This window comes from Bubalus kerabau, chromosome 2 (assembly GCF_029407905.1).
Source record: "Bubalus kerabau isolate K-KA32 ecotype Philippines breed swamp buffalo chromosome 2, PCC_UOA_SB_1v2, whole genome shotgun sequence".
In the NCBI taxonomy this organism is placed as follows: domain Eukaryota; kingdom Metazoa; phylum Chordata; class Mammalia; order Artiodactyla; family Bovidae; genus Bubalus; species Bubalus kerabau.
In genome coordinates this window covers 158104822-158111817 of record NC_073625.1, presented here as the reverse complement: position 1 = coordinate 158111817, position 6996 = coordinate 158104822, and positions in this window count along the sequence as shown.

The window sequence follows — 6996 nt, the reverse complement described above, 5'->3', positions numbered from 1 at the left end:
AAGCCGCATCCATACACAAATGTGTCAAAGGAAATTCTCCATATTTTCAAACTGCCCATATATATTACCTTCTCTTGAAGGAGAAGTGTCATGCCTCTACCTATTTTCACTTTGCCCGGGTTACTAATAGTACAATCAACACTGCAGGCTGATTTCATAAAAACAGAAAAAAAGAAATGTGGTTTAAGTGCATATCTCTTGAAATCACCATATTTGCTTTTAATTATATAATGCCAAGCTAGCATAATTTTGACATGAATGATTTGAAGGTAAACTTAGCTAATAAAAATGAAAGCAATCTTCCATTGTTTTATACTTTAGAGACCGTTGAGCAATCATTTTGAGCATTAAATCATTCTTTAAATAAAAATATGGAGAATTTATTTCAAATATATTCTACATACTTAAATACTGCACAAGTATCAAACTTTAATGCACCTCTTTTAATAAATAAGCCAAATAAGTATGTTTCACATGTACTTAAATAATGCTAAGCTACCAAAACTAACGCTAGATCTTCCAAAGATGATAATTAAAATGATTTTGGACTATGCATTTTAACTCAAAACTGTACACAGGGGCAGTGATTAACCTCAACAATGGTGGCTTTCAAAATTGAGTAATTTTTTCAATTTTACACTAATCCTTGTAAAGGCACTATCAGAGGACAATAGATACAGATTTATCAATATAATTTGACAATGGTAATCAATCAATTTATGGGGTATGTTTCACTTTTAAAATATCAAAATTTTGTCCCAATTTTATATTATCCTAATTGTATAGTTGCTTGTGATAAAAAATTTCAATTTCATTAACTATAAGGCTATAAAAAGTACACTTTCCCCAACATTTAAAAGTCACTTTGATGAAATTAAGACTAGACTTTAATACTTACATTCTATAATAGTGACTCAATTTAGTTGAAATAATAATTATTAATATAGAATAATTTTATTAATATAAATAATTTTATAATAGTGACTTATTTATGGAAATTAAGGTGCTAAATTTAGATACTTAGGATAACTCCTTAAGAATTGTACCAAAATCTTTATTTCAAACATGCTATTTAATCATTATCCTTCACACAAAATTATTATAAAAAGTTATACCTATATTGATAATAGAAAACTATTAAAGTTTAGCAACGTTTTCCTCCATGCTTCAAGACTTCTTATAAATTATGCAAATTAATACTGCTGATACATTAAGATGATCTTTTAAACATTTTTTAAAAAGAGGAACTATAATCATAAAATTTTCATTCTGGGACTTCCCTGGTGGTCCAGTGATTAAAACTCCATGCTTCCACTGCAGAGGGAGTCTGTCTGATCCCTGGTCAGGGAACTAAGATACCACATGCTGTACAGTGTGGCCAAAAAATAAAATAAATAATAAAAAAATAAAATCAATTAATTTAAATAAATAAAAATTTCATTCTGCTATATAAAACTATTTTCTCCAAAAAAAAAATGCCTGTCCCCTGAAGGCAAAAAAGAAAAACAATAAACAGACCTCCTTAAAAACAATATCCAACAAAGTTTCTCTTCACTTAAGGAGAGGACATGAGTCCTGTACATTAACGATTCTGCTCTGATATAGGACTTGCTTCAATCAAAACAGAATTCCAGGAAGGACTATTAGCATGCAGAGCTAATCTCCATGCCCATTCACCTTGCTAACAACTTAGAACACTAAAATGAAGACTAATAGACTCTAATAGTAGTTTTAACAGGTAAAAAATGGAACCGATCCCCATCTCGGACTAAATAGTAATTACATTATAAAATTAGCACTGTCAAATTCAGTTCAGTTCAGTGGTTTAGTCATGTCTGACTCTTTGTGACCCCATGAACTGCAGCATGCCAGGCCTCCCTGTTCATCACCAACTCCCAGAGTGTCCACCCAAACCCATGTCCATTGAGTCGGTGATGCCATCCAACCATCTCATCCTCTGTCGTCCCCTTCTCCTCCTGCCCTCAATCTTTCCCAGCATCAGGGTCTTTTCAGATGAGTCACCTCTTCGCATCAGGTGGTCAAAGTATTGGAGTTTCAGCTTCAGCATCAGTCCTTCCAATGAACACCCAGGACTGATCTCCTTTAGGATGGACTGGTTGGATCTCCTTGCTCTCCGAGGGACTCTCAAGAGTCTTCTCCAACACCAGAGTTCAAAAGCATCAATTCTTCGATGCTCATTTTTCTTCATTGTCCAACTCTCACATCCATACATGACCACTGGAAAAACCACAGCCTTGACTAGATGGACCTTTGTTGACAAAGTAATGTCTCTGCTTTTTAATATGCTACCTAGGTTGGTCGTAACTTTCCTTCCCAGGAGTAAGCATCTTTTAATTTCCTGGCTGCAATCATCACCTGCAGTGATTTTGGAGCCCAGAAAAATAAAGTCAGTGACTGTTTCCACTGTTTCCCCATTTGTTTGCCATGAAGTGGTGGGACCGGATGCCATGATCTTCATTTTCTGAATGTTGAGCTTTAAGCCAACTTTTTCACTCTCCTCTTTCACTTTCATCAAGAGGCTCTTTAGTTCTTCTTCGCTTTCTCCCATAAGGGTGGTGTCATCTGCATATCTGAGGTTATTGATATTTCTCCCAGAAATCTTGATTCCAGCTTGTGCTTCCTCCAGCCCAGCGTTTCTCATGATGTACTCTGCATATACGTTAAATAAGCAGGGTGACAATATACAGCCTTGACATACTCCTTTTCCTATTTGGAACCAGTCTGTTGTTCCATGTCCAGTTCTAACTGTTGCTTCCTGACCTGCATATAGGTTTCTCAAGAGGCAGGTCATGTGGTCTGGTATTCACATCGCTTTCAGAATTGGTCCTTAAAGGAGTTTAATTTGAGGGTTGGTGGATTTGATCTCCTGGTTAGTACTGCAAAAGGACTCTTAGAAATTTAGATGGAAGTATAAAACTTTGCTGTCTTGAAAAAATTCTTTGCAGCCAAGGTGGAAAAGCTCTATACAGTCAGCAAAAAAAAGACCAGGAGCTGACTGTGGCTCAGATCAAGAACTCCTTATTGCCAAATTCAGACTTAAATTGAAGAAAGTAGGGAAAACCACTAGACCATTCAGGTATGACCTAAATCAAATTCCTTATGATTATACAGTGGAAGTGAGAAATAGATTTAAGGGACTAGATGTGATAGAGTGAACTATGGACGGAGGTTCGTGACATTGTACAGGAGACAGGGATCAAGACCATCCCCATGGAAAAGAAATGCAAAAAAGCAAAACAGCTGTCTGGGGAGGCCTTACAAATAGCTGTGAAAAGAAGAGAAGCGAAAAGCAAAGGAGAAAAGGAAAGATATAAGCATCTGAATGCAGAGTTTCAAAGAATAGCAAGGAGAGATAAGAAAGCCTTCCTCAGCGATCAATGCAAAGAAATAGAGGAAAACAACAGAATGGGAAAGACTAGAGATCTCTTCAAGAAAATCAGAGATACCAAGGGAACATTTCATGAAAAGATGGGCTCGATAAAGGACAGAAATGGTATGGACTTAACAGAAGCAGAAGATATTAAGAAGAGGTGACAAGAATACACAGAACTGTACAAAAAGGATCTTCACGACAGAGATAATCATAATGGTGTGATCACTGGCCTAGAGTCAGACATCCTGGAATGTGAAGTCAAGTGGCCTTAGAAAGCATCACTACGAACAAAGCTAGTGGAGGTGATGGGATTCCAGTGGAGCTATTTCAAATCCTGGAAGAAGTGCTGCACTCAATATGCCAGCAAATTTGGAAAACTCAGCAGTGGCCACAGGACTGGAGAAGGTCAGTTTTCATTCCAATCCCAAAGAAAGGCAATGCCAAAGAATGCTCTAACTACCACACAGTTGCACTCATCTCACACGCTAGTAAAGTAATGCTCAAAATTCTCCAAGCCAGGCTTCAGCAATACGTGAACCGTGAACTTCCAGATGTTCAAGCTGGTTTTAGAAAAGGCAGAGGAACCAGAGATCAAATTGCCAACATCCGCTGGATCATAGAAAAAGCAAGAGAGTTCCAGAAAAACATCTATTTCTGCTTTACTGACTATGCCAAAGCTTTTTGACTGTGTGGATCACAATAAACTGTGGGAAATTCTGAAAGAGATGGGAATACCAGACCACCTGACCTGCCTCTTGAGAAACTTGTATGCAGGTCAGGAAGCAACAGTTAGAACTGGACATGGGACAACAGACTGGTTCCAAATAGGAAAAGGAATACGTCAAGGCTGTATATTGTCACCCTGTTTATTTAACTTATATGCAGAGTACATCATGAGAAACACTGGACTGGAAGAAACACAAGCTGGAATCAAGATTGCCGGGAGAAATATCAATAACCTCAGATATGCAGATGACACCACCCTTATGGCAGAAAGTGAAGAGGAACTCAAAAGCCTCTTGATGAAAGTGAAAGTGGAGAGTGAAAAAGTTGGCTTAAAGCTCAACGTTCAGAAAACGAAGATCATGGCATCCGGTCCCATCACTTCATGGGAAATAGATGGGGAAACAGTGGAAACAGTGTCAGACTTTATTTTTCTGGGCTCCAAAATCACTGCAGATGGTGACTGCAGCCATGAAATTAAAAGACGCTTACTCCTTGGAAGGAAAGTTATGACCAACCTAGATAGCATATTGAAAAGCAGAGACATTACTTTGCCAACAAAGGTCCATCTAATCAAGGCTATGGTTTTTCCTGTGGTCATGTATGGATGTGAGAATTGGACTGTGAAGAAGGCTGAGCACTGAAGAACTGATGCTTTTGAACTGTGGTGTTGGAGAAGACTCTTGAGAGTCCCTTGGACTGCAAGGAGATCCAACCAGTCCTTCTCAAGGAGATCAGCCCTGGGATTTCTTTGGAAGGAATGATGCTAAAGCTGAAACTCCAGTCCTTTGGCCACCTCATGTGAAGAGTTGACTCATTGGAAAAGACTCTGATGTTGGGAGGGATTGGGGGCAAGAGAAGGGGACGACAGAGGATGAGATGGCTGGATGGCATCACTGACTCTATGGATGTGAGTCTGAGTGAAGTCCAGCAGTTGGTGTTGGACAGGGAGGCCTGGCGTGCTGCGATTCATGGGGTCGCAAAGAGTCGGACACGACTGAGTGTTTGATCTGATCTGATCTGATAGTTTTTCCAGTGGTCATGTATGGATGTGAGAATTGGACTATAAAGAAAGCTGAGCGCCAAAGAATTGATGCTTTTGAACCGTGGTGTTGGAGAAGACTCTTGAGAGTCCCTCGGAGAGCAAGGAGATCCAACCAGTGTATCCTAAAGGCAATCAGTCCTGGGTTTTCATTGAAAGGACTGATGTTGAAGGTGAAGCTCCAATACTTTGGCCACCTGATGCAAAGAGGTGACTCACTTGAAAAGACCCTGATTCTGGGAAAGATTGAGGGCAGGAGTAGAAGGGGATGCAGGGATGAGATGGTTGGAATGCATCACTGCCTCAATGGAAATGGGTTTGGGTGCACTCTGGGAGTTGGTGATGGACAGGGAAGCCTGGCGTGCTGCGATTCATGGGGTCGCAAAGAATCAGACACAACTGAGCAATTGAACTGATACTGATATCCAGTATTAGCCAGTAAATATGTAATTCATTGGAAGGATTAATGCTGAAGCTGAAACTCCAATACTTTGGCTATCTGATGCGAAGAACTGACTCACTAGAAAAGTCCCTGATGCTGGGAAAGATTGAAGGTGGGAGGAGAAGGGGACAACAGAGGATAAGATGGTTGGATGGCATCACCCATTCAAGATTGAGTTTGACTAGCTCTGGGAGTTGGTGATGGATAGGGAAGTCTGGAGTGCTGCAGACCACAGGGTTGCAAAGAGTCGGACACAACTGAGCAACTGAATTGAACTGAACTGAAATATATAATTAACTGGAGGAGTTAATGTTCATCCTTAAGGTTAGAGTTTATCAGGATCTATTAATATCTATTAATATATTAAGTAAGTAAAGTAGCTCAGTCGTGTCCGACTCTTGCAACCACATGGACTGTGGCCTACCAGGCTCCTCTGTCCATGGAATTTTCCAGGCAAGAGTACTGGAGTTGATTGCCATTTCCTTCTCCAGGGGATCTTCCCGACCCAGGGATTGAACACGAGTCTCCAGCATTGCAGACAGATGTTTTACCGTCTGAGCCACCAGGGAAGACATTAATATGTTAATCTATTAGTATATATCTATTAATATCTATTAATATAAGGAAAAACACTTATGCACAAAAATAGGCAGTATTTTCTAGTAGATTTACAACAAACAGATCCTCACATTCAGGTCGATCATTTATAAGATGCCATCAGTGATCAGTGTATAAACATTGATATTAACAAGTCATTTCTGACATATATTACAAGCATGTATCCAAATACCCAAATGACTATAACTCAAAGCATGAGTTCATTTATTGAGCAAATGCAAAGAATGGGTTTCACCTTATAGCTAAGGCTTAAAATACACTTTAAAACTTTAAGTCCTAACGATGTATAAACTTCAAATACGTTTATGTATAATTTGTAACAATATGGGGAAAAAATAAAGTTAATTATGGTGATGTGTCTTAATCCAAAAGTTAAAAATCAAAATAAATTTCACATGTGGATTAAGTGGGTTTTGTTTATTCAAGTACATATTTTGACTATAATACATGACAATGGAAAAACCACGAGATAAAGTACTGTAGTCTATCATTTGGTGTATTTCTAGGATGATTTTTCAGGTGATTCTTCAGGATCTGACATCAATGCCCAACACAAGCTTTCCAATGCCAGTGTGTGAGTTCTAGAAGCCAGTGCCTCTATGTTTCTTCAGATGCCATTTCCTCCCACCTATTTTCTCCTCCATTACTTACAAAAATCCCACCCTGAAACTCAATCTATGTCATTAAATTAACACAATCAAACATTAGTATGCATTTTCCCACAAAGATAATAGTTATTAAATAAGAGTCAACTTACTATCTCCTTTTCTCAAACTT